Consider the following 13,707-nt stretch of genomic DNA (forward strand, 5'->3'; position numbering starts at 1 on the left):
GGCCCTCTCTGCACCGGAGATCGGTGGCTCCCTGCGTTGGTGGGTGGGAGCCGGACCGGGAGGCGGGTGGCGGCCATCGATGGCCCTGGATATCTGCAGGGGGGGCGGGATCGTGGGCGGGGATGAGCGGGGGCGCGCACGGACGCGCGCGCGTGCACGGGAGGGCGGGGGCGGGCGCGTGCACGGGGAGGGAGCGGGTGGGAACCGCTACACTACAGAAAATATCTTAAAAAAAAGTTTGTAAATGCCCTTTTATAAAAAAAAAATAAAGATCAGCAAGGTGGTGGGTGTTTGTCTGTGTGGGGGGGGGAAGCTACACTACAGAAAAAATCCAAATAAATATAAAAAAACCCACTTTTTTTTGCAAACTGGGTACTGGCAGAAAGCTGCCAGTACCCAAGATGGCCCCCAATGAGGCAGAGGGGATGGTCAGAGAGTGGTTTTGGGGGGGACTTTTATTTTAGTACTGGCAGACTTTCTGCCAGTACTTAAGATGGCGGGGACAATTGTGGGGTGGGGGAGGGAAGGGAGCTGTTTGGGAGGGATCAGGGGGTGGGATGTGTCAGGTGAGAGGCTGATCTCTACACTAAAGCTAAAATTAACCCTGCAAGCTCCCTACAAACTCCCTAATTAACCCCTTCACTGCTAGCCATAATACACGTGTGAGGCGCAGCAGGATTTAGCGGCCTTCTAATTACCAGAAAGCAACGCCAAAGTCATATATGTCTGCTATTTCTGAACAAAGGGGATCCCAGACAAGCATTTACAACCATTTGTGCCATAATTGCACAAGCTGTTTGTAAATTATTTCAGTGAGAAACCTAAAATTGTGAAAAATTTAACTTTTTTTTCAATTTGATCGCATTTGGCGGTGAAATGGTGGCATGAAATATACCAAAATGTGCCTAGATCAATACTTGGGGTTGTCTACTATACTACACTAAAGCTAAAATTAACCCTACAAGCTCCCTAAAAGCTCCCTAATTAACCCCTTAACTGCTGGGCATAATACACTTGTGGTGCGCAGTGGCATTTAGCGGCCTTCTAATTACCAAAAAGCAATGCCAAAGCCATATATGTCTGCTATTTCTGAACAAAGGGGATCCCAGAGAAGAATTTACAACCATTTATGCCATAATTGCACAAGTTGTTTGTAAATAATTTCAGTGAGAAACCAAAAGTTTGTGAAAAAATTTGTGAAAAAGTGAACGATTTTTTGTATTTGATCGCATTTGGCGGTGAAATGGTGGTATGAAATATACCAAAATTGTCCTAGATCAATACTTTGGGATGTCTACTAAAAAAAAATATATACATGTCAAGGGATATTCAGGGATTCCTGAAAGATATTAGTGTTCTAATGTAACTAGCGCTAATTTTGGAAAAAAGTGGTTTGGAAATAGCAAAGTGCTACTTGTATTTATGGCCCTATAACTTGCAAAAAAAGCAAAGAACATGTAAACATTGGGTATTTCTAAACTCAGGACAAAATTTTGAAACTATTTAGCATGGGTGTTTTTTGGTGGTTGTAGATATGTAACAGATTTTGGGGGTCAAAGTTAGAAAAAGTGTGTTTTTTTCAATTTTTCCTCATATTTTATATTTTTTTTTATAGTAAATTATAAGATATGATGAAAATAATGGTATCTTTAGAAAGTCCATTTAGTGGCGAGAAAAACGGTATATAATATGTGTGGGTACAGTAAATGAGTAAGAAGAAAATTACAGCTAAACACAAACACCGCAAAAATGTAAAAATAGCCTTGGTCCCAAACGGACAGAAAATTGAAAAGTGCTGTGGTCATTAAGGGGTTAAATAATAAATATAGATTAGGGTCAGTGCATAGGTGATGCAATTCTTAACAGATAAAACTTCATGCTTTAATAAAAATAAATTTCTTGCAAACCAAAAGGATTGTTTAAAACCATTTAAAAACAGCCAAACATATAAAAACTTATAAAATAGCCTCATGATTTAAAAAATAAAGACCGCCTTCCCATTTTAAAAGGGGACTCACTTTCCTTCAAATCTCTTGCGCATATGGGCAGTTCCAGAACACATGTAACGGTGTCTCATCAGCCGTACATTCCGGTCTCGGGCACTTGGCTCTGGCTACCAAGCCCCTTCTGTGCTGGAACTCCCTGGTTTGGAGGGAGCCAGTAACGATCCCCCAGGCTAAGTTTTTCTGATAATTACTTAGCCTTTTATGAGAAACATTCGTCCAAATTCGTTGAGAAACCTCACTAGAAAAATTTAAAACTGTAGAGACCTGCTCGCCAGATTTAAAAACATTTAAAACCTTTTTATGATCCTGCAAAATCTCAACGCTAAAAGTTTGTAGTTTAAAAACTCTAATAATTCTCTCTAAAATAATAAAATGCTTAGGAAGATTAAAAGCATACGGTCTAGTTAATAAAAGCGGAATCCAGTTGTACCTCTTAAAAATAAAACCAGCAGCGTATTTTATAAAAAGGCCAGCCATGCAATCATCGCCACGAAGAGCCGTCTTTATATTAAAAGCGAGGAATTTAAAACTTAAAAATATTAAGATCCATTGCATTTTTCCCACCATTTATAGCAGTTTTTTGTAATTCCGTTCTTTTATATCGCTCCATTTTTGCCCCCCAAATAAAAACATAACATTCTCTAATAATTCTTTTTATCCATAAAACTGGGGGAAATAAAATCATTGCTACATATAAAAGAATTGGTAAAATTATCTGTTTAATAATTAAAATCTTTCCTTCAATAGTTAAAATCCTAAAACCCCAGAGTTGAAATTTCTTTTTGACCTTGGCTAAAACTAGTTCCCAATTAAAATCATATTTCATATCCTGCGTAAAATAAACACCTCAAATTTTTATTTTATCCCTAACCACATTCAACTCAACACCCAACAAACTATCCCATTTACCATACAACATACATTCTGATTTTTCCATATTCACCTTACAACCAGACTCCGTACAAAACCATTCAACCACTCTCACAGCTCTCTTAATAGACACAGGATCCACACACAAAATAGTCACATCATCCATATACGCCACAGTCTTAATCTGTCTACCTCCACCACCAGGCACAGGAACACCCTTAATCATTCTCTCTTTCCTCAAAGCACACAACAGGGGTTCCATACAGCATATAAACAGAATAGGGGACAACGGACATCCTTGTCTTACACCAGACAACACCTTCACCTCCTCAGTCATAAACCCATTCACAGACACAACACTCACACATCCCTCATACACACTCTTAATCATTTTACGCATTCTCTCGGGAACACCCATTCGCTCTAAAACATCAAATAAAAACTCATGCGAAACCCGGTCAAACGCCTTCTCAAAATCTATACTAAAAAGAGCTAAACTCTGGTTCCTATGTATAGAATAAAAAATGGACTCTCTAAGAACAGTTAAAATCTCAGTTATGCTCCTCCCAGGCACCGCACAGGCCTGACAGGGCGCAATAACTTTAGCAATGACAGTTTTAAGACGGGATGATAAAAGCTTAGTAAAAATGTTATAATCGCAATTTAAAAGAGTGATGGGGCACCAATTCTTTAAACATTCTTTATCTCCTTTTTTATATAATAAAACCACAACCCCTTGTAACCAAGATTTAGGTAAAACATTAAAATCTGCACATCTTTTAATTAAAATCATAAAATCGTCTTTTAAAACATCCCAAAACTTTTTATAAAACTCAATAGGTAACCCATCATTGCCTGGGGTCTTCCCATTTAAAAAACTTTTAATAACCCCTAAAATCTCACTATCATTAAAATCCTGTGCTAAAAACTGCTGATCATCAGAATCAAAAGAGGAATCTAAAAGGTTTAAAAAATATTTCTCTAAAGAACGGTCTATAATTTTGGGTGAAAATAAATTAGAATAAAAATCATGCACAACTTGCTTAATCTTTAAAATCTCAGATTCACCCTCTAAAACTTTTATTCACAGCTATTTTTTTTTTTTTTTAAATTTCCATCATTTATTGATCAAAAGCACATAAAGAAAAAGTCACAAACAATGGTGCACTCACCGTAAAGGTTTACATATTACAATCTGTGCATTCATGTAAAGAAATAAATCTCAATATAGGATGGAGGCTTATATATATCTGTAAATAACACACAACATAACAAATAAAATAACAAAAACAAAACTAAACATTACTGATCATTATCATCATCTTTGCGTTGGGAATAGTTAGTGTTTCTTTATACTAAATTTATTAAACAAAATTTATTAAAATCCGGGTTGTATAGCTCAACATGAAATAGTCTCTAAAGTGTCACCCAAATCCAGGGATATGTTGCTAATGAACCTATGTAGGATATGTTCCTCATAAATCTTACTTTGCCGAGGGGATCCTCCGACTCCATGTCAAAAAGTCAGTCAAAGGGAAGTTATATGAGGACCAGTGTGAGTTAGTGTTCAGTTGGGGGTAATGAGTCTCCCCAGAGGAATCTCACATTCTGGAAAAATTCTAGTCTCATTCTTTTTAAGTATCCAAACTCCTCTAGGTCTAACAGTTCGTTTACTTTTGCTAGCCACATCTGTCCTGTCGGGGATACGGGCATTTTCCAGTGTAAAGCTATTAGAGCTTTAGCTCCATTAATACCAATTTGTAGCAGTTGTCTTCTAAGTCTACATGGTATTTGGGGAAGTCTATTCAGAAGGGTAATATGGGGTGTCAGGCGGAGGTCTTTGATTAACCCTTTCCTAAAATGAGTTTCTATAAATTGCCATAATTGTGTTAATAACTCGCAGTCCCACCACATGTGTAGATAACTGCCTCTCCTTTTGCAACCTCTCCAACATTGATCGTTGGAGGATGGGTAAATAGAGCGTAATCTCGCTGGAGTCAGATACCAGCGTGTGAGCACTTTAAAATTTAATTCAAGGAGTTTCGGAGAGGTTGAGGACTTTTTCATGTTTTGGAATATGCTCCCCCATTCCTCCTCGCTTAAAGTGGCTCCAAGTTCTTTATGCCAGTTGTTAGTATAAGCAGGTAGTTCTGTCTTCATATGAATCTGTAATATACTACGTATTTTGGATAGTGAGTGTGGTGACGGTGTATTGGCCGAGCAGATGTTCTCAAAAGGGGTCAATTGCCTTAGATAGTCTTTTTGAAATGGTGTTGTGTTGACAAAGTGTGTGAGTTGACTATACTTTAGCCATGGATAGTATGCCCCCTGTGCTACTTCCCGCAATTCTTCTCTACGTATGAGTTTCCCCTCTCGGACAAACTCTTTTAAAGGAGTGGTATATCCCCATTCCGTTTCTCTTTGAAAGTTTCTGTCCAACCCACCCGTTAGTTCTGCATTTAATGGGATAGGAAAAAGGGGCAATCTAGGTCCAGAGATGTCCCTTCTTTTGTGTTTGATTTTTTCCCATGAGTCAAAAAAGTGTTGGTGTATCGGGAGTGTTGTGCATTGCAAGGGTCTTAAGGGTTTAGGGACCCAACAAAGGGCTCCTACAGACGGGACTTTCAGTATTTGAGAGTCAATGGAAATCCAAGCTTTGTGTCCTGATGTGTTATGCCAATCATAGACTCTCTGGAGTACTATCGCGTCTAAGTATAGCTGTATGTTCGGCAGGCCTAAGCCTCCCGCTGAAGTAGGCCTGTATAGTGTAGCTTTATTTATTCGTGGTTTACAATTACCCCATATGAATCTATTTATATAGTTCTGAAGTCTCAGAGGGAACCAACCTGGCAAGGTTATAGGTAGGGCTTGTAGCGTATATAGGATTCTTGGGAGGGTTGTCATTTTTATACTTTGTATTTTGCCCCACCAGGACAAAGGTTTTGTCGCCCAGGTATTTAGGTCTTTCTGAGTTGATAGCATGAGGGCTTCAAAGTTCTTTTTAAAGAGAGTGGTAGAGTTTGGGGACAGAAAAATACCCAGGTATTTTATAGCGTCTGTTTTGAGTGTAAGTGGACAGATCTCTGCTAATTTAGAAAATTCTTCTCGCCTAAGGGATATGTTTAGTAGTTCTGATTTAGTCGTGTTTACAGTAAAATTGGAGAACCTCCCAAATTGGTTGAGTTCAAGCATAATTTCTTTCAAGGATTGGGCTGGGTCTGTAACTGTAAAGAGGACATTGTCCACGTAAAGTGCTATTTTAAAGCTATGTGGGCCAATTTCTATACCTTTGATGGTGTGGTTGTTACGTATGTGAGCGGCCATAACCTCCATGGTAAGTATGAACAGGAGGGGGGATAGGGGGCATCCCTGCCGTGTGCCATTATTAATTGTAAAAGGGTGGGACAATATACCATTAGCCTTGACTTTTGCTGTGGGGTGGGCATAAAGACTGAATATTCTGTTGCACATTCGGGGCCCCAGTCCTATCTCGATAAGTGTGTCTTTGAGGAACTGCCAATCTAGCCTGTCGAAGGCCTTCTCGGCATCTGTTGCCAAGAAGACCGTCGGTACCTTATAGTGTTTAGAGTAGGACATAAGGGTCAGGGCTCTTATGGTATTATCCCTGGCCTCCCTATGGGGTACGAACCCAACCTGGTCTGTATGGATAATATTTTCTAGTAACCTGTTCATTCTTTTAGCTAAGATCTTTCCTAGAATTTTAAGGTCCGCGTTTAAAAGTGAGATAGGTCTGTAGCTTTTAGTGTCTGATGGTGTTTTCCCTTGTTTTAGGATAACTGAAATATGGGCTTGTTGCATTTCCCTAGGGAGCACTTTCCCATCGTCTATAGTTTTAAATAGGTTTAGAAGGTGCGGGGCCAGTGAGGTTCTAAATGTTTTATAGTAAATGTTAGTGAACCCATCTGGGCCTGGGCTCTTCCCAGAGGGTAGCTTAGCAATCACTGAGAGGATTTCCTGTAGTGAGATAGGTGCTTCGAATTTTCTTTTAATGTCGTCTGTATTTTCGGGAGGTTGGCCTCTTTTATGTATGTCTGGAGCTCAGTCAGCCTTTTTGGGGATTTATCTGATGGTAGATTATATAACTCTGAATAATAGATTTTGAATTGTTCTGCTATATCTCTGCTTTCAATGAGATGTTGGCCCGCTGGTGTCACTAATTCGTGGATGTGGGATTTTGTAGTTTGTTGGTTAAGTAATCTGGCTAATCTGGGTCCTGCTCTATTACCTTCGAAGAAATATATTTTTTTCAGTGCTAGGGCCTTTCTCTGTGCCTCTTTAGAAAGAATAGTGTTTATATCTTGTCTAATTTTAGTTATCTGTGACAGAAGTGTTTTATTTGATGGGTTATTCTTGTGTTGTGCCTCTAGTGTGTATAACTGTGTCGTTAAATTAGTCACTGAGGAGCGATATTGCTTTTTTATTTTAGCTGTTTGCTTTATACATTCCCCTCTGATGAACGCCTTGTGTGCCTCCCAGATAGTTCCCGGAAGTGAGTCACTAGTACAGTTAAATTGGAAATATTCAGTCAATGCTTTTTGTAGTATTTCTTGTGTTGGGGGGTAATGAAGGAGTGAGTCCTCTAATCTCCAAGTGTAGGGGATTGTTGGAATCTCAGGCCAGTCTAACTCTAGATATACCGCTGAGTGGTCAGACCATGCTGTAGGTCGAATATCTGAGTCTCTTAGAAGGGATAAGTGATGTCTGTCAATAAATAGATAATCAATTCGAGTGTATGTTGCCCATGGATGTGAATAAAAGGTATAGTTGTGTTGTGTTGGATGCTGTATGTGCCAGGTGTCTATAAGGCCCAGTTCTTTTATACATGATAGGGTTGTATTCGGTGCTCTAGATTTCGCCTGTCCATGTTTTGTAGACGAGTCCATGATTGGGTCTAGTACAGTGTTAAGGTCCCCTCCCATCACAACCAGACCTTTCTTGTGTTCTAAGACCAGGGAGAGAACTTTTTGGAAAAATTTTCGTCTACGACTAAGTGGGGCATAGATGTTAACTAGAGTGATTGGTTTGTTAAACAGGAGACCTGTGAGAATAAGGATCCGTCCCTCTGTGTCTGTGATTCTGTTAAGTAGCTGGAAATGGAGGAGTTTATGAAGTAGTATGGTAACAACTTGCTTCTTGGCGTGGTATGCGTTATGGTAGTTTGTGGGGAAGTCTTTTGAGATTAGAGAAGGCTCTGCACCTGCGATAAAGTGGGTCTCTTGTAAAAAGATAATAGAGTGAGAGTAGGTAGCAAAGTGTTTAAGAGCAACAGACCGCTTATTTGGCGAATTGAGGCCCTTCACATTTTGTGAAATAATCTGAATTCGTGGGACTGTCATGGTCATGGGGGGCGGTAAGTGTCAGTCGATTTTGTCTCACCTGAGAGTTGGGAAGACATGGAGTTCGGAGGTATCCCCTGGGGTCTTAGTAATTTGATAGAGCTAAAAAAAGGTATCGCTGTTTCAAGTAATAAAAGACAACCTGGATTCTGAAATAAAAAACCAACAGTGTTAAATATGAAATTACAGTCAATCAGTAAAAAAGACAAACAAAAACAAACAAACAAAAGGAATACCTTACTATCATTCCTAAAATTACTCATCATAGGATTATAGACAGTGCTAAACTAGGTCTGTAATTCTAACTTAACAGTGAGTAGGTGGGGGAAAGTAGGCTGATGTTTGTGCCTGTCCACTCTATTTTGGGTACAAATTATTTATTTTTTAAACATGTCAAACAATGATATAAGACTCATTCGACTGGGTTTGCTGGTAGAAAGCTGGATATTCTCTATATAATGCCCTTTAGCAGAGCAAAGCTATCAAAAAGAGAAAAGGAGTTAAGAGTTACTATCATTTTTGTCATGTTATGTCCGATGATCTTGCCGGAGAGTCTGACGCCATTGTGTTTCTCCTCTTTGTGGGTCTAGTTGACCAGCTTCTTCTTTGTGGTTTAGGTGACGAAGATCTCTCTTGGTCTCTTTTTCTTGAGGTTTCTGTCAGCTTGGGTAGAGATGGTGGTGCAATATTCAGCTGCCTGCAGAACTGTTCCAAATCATCTGGGTTTCGGTATACAAATGTTTTTTCGTCCTTCAGGACTTTGATGGCAAAAGGGAAGCCCCATCGGTATGCTATTCCAAGATCTTGTAAGTGTAAAGTTAAATATCTGGCCTCCTTACGTTTGGCTAAGGTGATCGGGCTAAGGTCAGGATAGATCTGAATGACATCTTCACCAAAATAAAGTGGAGATTTCTTCCTGGATGCTTGTAAAAGGTTTTCTTTATCCTTAAACTTGTGACAGCACAGAATTACATCTCGTGGTGGCATACTGTCTGGGGGTTTTGGCCTTAGGGCTCTGTGGGCTCTGTCCAAGGCAATAGGTTCTTTTTCAGGATCCAATAAAAATTTGAACAAATTTTGTAAGTAGGAGGGTAGTTGTTGTGGAAGAATTTTTTCTGGTATGCCTCGAATCCGAAGGTTCTGCCTTCGGCCTCTGTTATCTAGGTCTTCCATTTGGATCTGTAAACGTTCAATGGCTTCAGATTGAAATTGAAAAGCTTGTGTAGTGTTATCTGAGGCTTTATTCGTCTCCTCCATTTGGTCCTCTAACTCCAACACCCTGTCCCCTAGCTCCCTAATATCTCTCTTAACTTCTGCAAGACCATCTTTTATAGCTTTACTCACTTGTTGCATTATATTAGAGAGGTCCGCTTTAGTGGATAGAGCTTTTAGATCTGAGCGTGTTATAGGTGTCTTATCCTCTATTGATGTAGGAGCTTGTGAGGTGTGTTCTGTAGTATCGGAGAGAGGTAGGTCAGGCTCTGTAGTCAGAGAAGTGTCATGGCTCTTGAAATAGGCATTCAATTTGCCTCCCATGTTTGTATGTCCCTTTAAAAGCTTATCTCCTTTGGTTTTACTCTTTGAGGTCATCTTGAGTCTAGGATATATGCAGTTTGATATAAGGGATCGTATTCTGCCCCACAGTATGTATTTAGAGATTGATAGGCCGCGCGATTTTCACGCTGTTTAATCCTGTAGTGCGCACTTTTAAATACTCTAAGGCCTTTTCTGTTCAGGTAGGTATATATGTCGGCCTGAAGTATGAGTGATCACATGTAGAAGCAAAGTATAGGGCTGTTATATAGGGCCTGCTCAGTCTTAATAGCCCGGTAATAAGAGTATGGTGCAGTCTCTTTTTATTTGTATGACGTTTTACCTTAGGTCCATAATTTAGCCGGTTTGCAGGGTCTTGAAGCAATGATCCTCACAGGAGGTTTATCAGCAAGCTGTGTCTTGGGCTCGTTAGCTAGTGCCTCTATGTAATGACTCACTGCGGCGTGTGTGCTGATAGCGTGGCTCACACTGTGCTGCGTCGTCCTTCTGTTACAGGCCGCATTCAGACTTCGTCTAATTCCGTTTTTTCGGTCATACGGATCTCTTTTCTCCAGTGTCTGGCGTTCAAACAGCTTTCTTAAGTGATATATAGTAGGGCATATCCCAGTTCTGAGCGATTATATGTTATTTATTGCCCATTAGAGCAGTTGTTTGTCGGAGCTCTAACTTGATGCGACCATCAGGATTGCTGGCCCTCACAGCTATTTTTTAAAAAAAAAAGTGCGAGCACTGCTCATCTTCCTCTAAAACCTGAACTTTAGAATTAAAAATAATTTGTTTTCCTTTTTGCTCTAAAACCTTTTTAACCTCCTCCTTTAAAACAATAATCTGGTCTTCAACATCACAGCCATATGATCTTGCTTGGTAAAGTGCTTGTAGCTTAAATTGTAAATCTGAATAAAATTCCCTCTTTTCCCTGGCTTTTCTTTTCCCTACAGAAATAAAAAAATTACGTATGTTAACTTTAATCTTATCCCACCATGTTAAAATATCCTCGTTACCCCTATTAAAACGCCAAACCTTATATTTATTAATAAAATCAACACACACACGTTCTTCGTTTAAAAGAGTAGTGTTTAATTTCCAGTATGTGGGTTTACATTTAAAATCAACAGGCAATTCTAAAACACATTTTAGCAGCTTATGGTCAGATAAAACATTATCACATAAAACACACAACGCCACTTTAAAAACCTTTGATACAAAAATAAAATCAATACGGGACTTAACTGATGCACTCCCCCAGGTAAAACCATCACCCACACTCCCACTCACTCTCCACACATCCTGTAAACGCACATCCTCAATCATACCCTTCAACAGACTCGCTGACCCATCCAATCTCTCACTTGTAGCAACACTCTCACGCTTCTCCCCAGGCCACACACAGTTAAAATCACCCCCTAAAATCAAAGCTCATTACCCGCTAAAAATAAACTTAAAACCTTAAAAAACTCCACTCTCTTTTTCTTACACGTAGGGGCATACACACAAACACACTTAAAGGTAAAATTATAATAACTCATATAAGCAACTAAAAGCCTCCCAGGAATTATTTCATCATAATTATTAACCTTAAAAGCACTATTCCCAAATAAAATACCTACTCCAACATTCTTGTTTTCGTTCCCACCCGACCATAAAGATGGGCCTTTACACCAACTTTTTTCTAAAATAGCATAATCAAAATTTGTGTCGATATTACATTCTTGTAAAAAAATTATATCATCCTTTTCATTATTCAAAAAATCACACAGAGCTGCCCGCTTAACTGGGCTCCTACAGCTCAGTGTATTTAAAGATGCTACACGTAGCATAACTTAGAAAGTGGAAAAGATATTATCTATGCGTGACGCACCGGACCCTGATCCTCAGACATAGCGTCACTGGATACAGGGCTAAAACCACTTTCCGTAACAGGCACCGCACTTTCATCGATCCTGAGACAAGGACTTACACCAGAAAAATCAGAAATGTCAATAGGTGAGTCCACAACTTCTGGAGGAGACACATCTTCAAGTATACAGGCAGTACCCTCCGATACATCTGCCTGCAGTGGTGGATCTTGAAGATCAGACTCCTCATTCGACAATATAGAAAATAAATTGTCACTATTAAACATGCCGAGGTCTGAAACTGAAGGGGACATGATGGGGGACAAAACACCACCAGACACCTCTTCATCAAAGTCAATCAGAACAGCAGATGATAATTCAGAGAGCTGTTTTTTTCTCTCCTCCATCTCAGCAATAGCCACAGAATAATTCACAGCCTTCTTCCCCATGGCCTTCAAGGATTTCTTCTTACCCTGAGTGCCAATCTTCTTCATAGGGGAAGTGAGCTTCCGCTTCCCTGTGACCTTCCAAACTTTACCTGGAACCTCAGACAAACCTTCAGAAGACATAGGCTCAATAACTTCCGAACCCGACTTGTCCGTACACGTTTCAGGACCAGTGCCAAGGGATTTTGCCTTAGTCACTTGTTCTGCATCCCGACTCACAGTAATGGCCTTCTGCTCCACCCCTTTCTTGGGAGATGTTACAGGAGCAGACTTTGTCTCCCATCCCCTTCTTTTAGGGCAAGAACGGAAAACATGGCCAGTCTCTCTACAAATGTCACACCTTCTCTCGGTACAGTTCTTACTTTCATGCCCAGTTTTTTTGCAAAAGCGGCAAGCTTGATCCTTCCTGCAAAAAACGGTGTCATTACCGTACACGAGACACTTTCGGCAAAAAAAGCGGCATTTGATTAAAAAATAGAAAACCTCTATTGTTGCCTATAGAAAACATAGGAGGGGGTCTACGAAAACCCCCAAAATCAGCAACATCAGGCTTAAAAGTGACAAGGAACCTCCGTTTCCCTGTCCAAACACCAAATTTGTTAAGGATTTTGCCTTTTGATGTTACACTTGAGCAATAATCCTCCAGGAACATAATGACCTCCATTTCAGAAACATGGGGGTTGTACATATGCACAACCACCAGCTTCTCAGGGTTTCCAAATAAAGGGGAAATAGTCACCCCAGCCATAAGGACATGATTATGGTGAACCCTGGCTTTGTCCAACACATAATTGGCAAGACCTTCAGTCCTCAGGGATAAATCATAGAAACCCCTCCGCTGGAATTCCTGAAAACACATAAAGTCTGTAAATGGCAAACCAAAAAATTCACTTACTAGTGTTTTCTGGATAAAATCGCCATTTTTTTCCAGCTGATAGGCCTCAGCAATCTCGACACGCAGCGTGTCCATTGGCCGAAAACCCGGAGAACGACGATGAAAACCTCCACCACTGCCACCAGCAGAGCTTCCACCACCTCCCGGATCTTCATCTCCTCCATCTCGATCTCCATCTCGACGATCTACTCCCGACTCTTCCAAAACTCTCCGCTCTCCATCCTCTCCAGTCTCCGCAATAACTCCACCTCCTCCAAAGAACGCTGCCATAATGGCAACTGGGGATCGCAACCGGACGTCTCAGATAGCTATCCCCCCAATAGCAGCAGGTGGTGCACCCGAAGGAAACTCCACCAGGCTGAGGGGACAGGTTCTTCAACTCCTAATGGCTCAGACACTTGATCTGAGCCAAAAGGCAGAGAAGCGATAACGCAACGCTCTTGTCTGGAACGCCGCACGCTCGGAGCACTCCCTCTGACTCGGGGAGACAAATCACACCATTGGAAATTCACAAGCTGCAGCAGCAACCCACAACAACACATGCCAGGCTGCTAGGCCAGGCAAAAAACACAACTACTGACCTGGGATACAAAAAAAAAAATAATCTGCTTCATGATAAAAAACAGCAGCGGTGGTGGCGACCACCAGGAACCTGCTACCTGACTACTGGACAGATAGCTGCTCTCCAATTTGCATGGTTCCGCCTCCTCCACCCTCCCCTGAAAACAGCCCCCTCCTTCCCCC

This window comes from Bombina bombina, chromosome 3, assembly GCF_027579735.1.
Source record: "Bombina bombina isolate aBomBom1 chromosome 3, aBomBom1.pri, whole genome shotgun sequence".
NCBI classification, from domain to species: domain Eukaryota; kingdom Metazoa; phylum Chordata; class Amphibia; order Anura; family Bombinatoridae; genus Bombina; species Bombina bombina.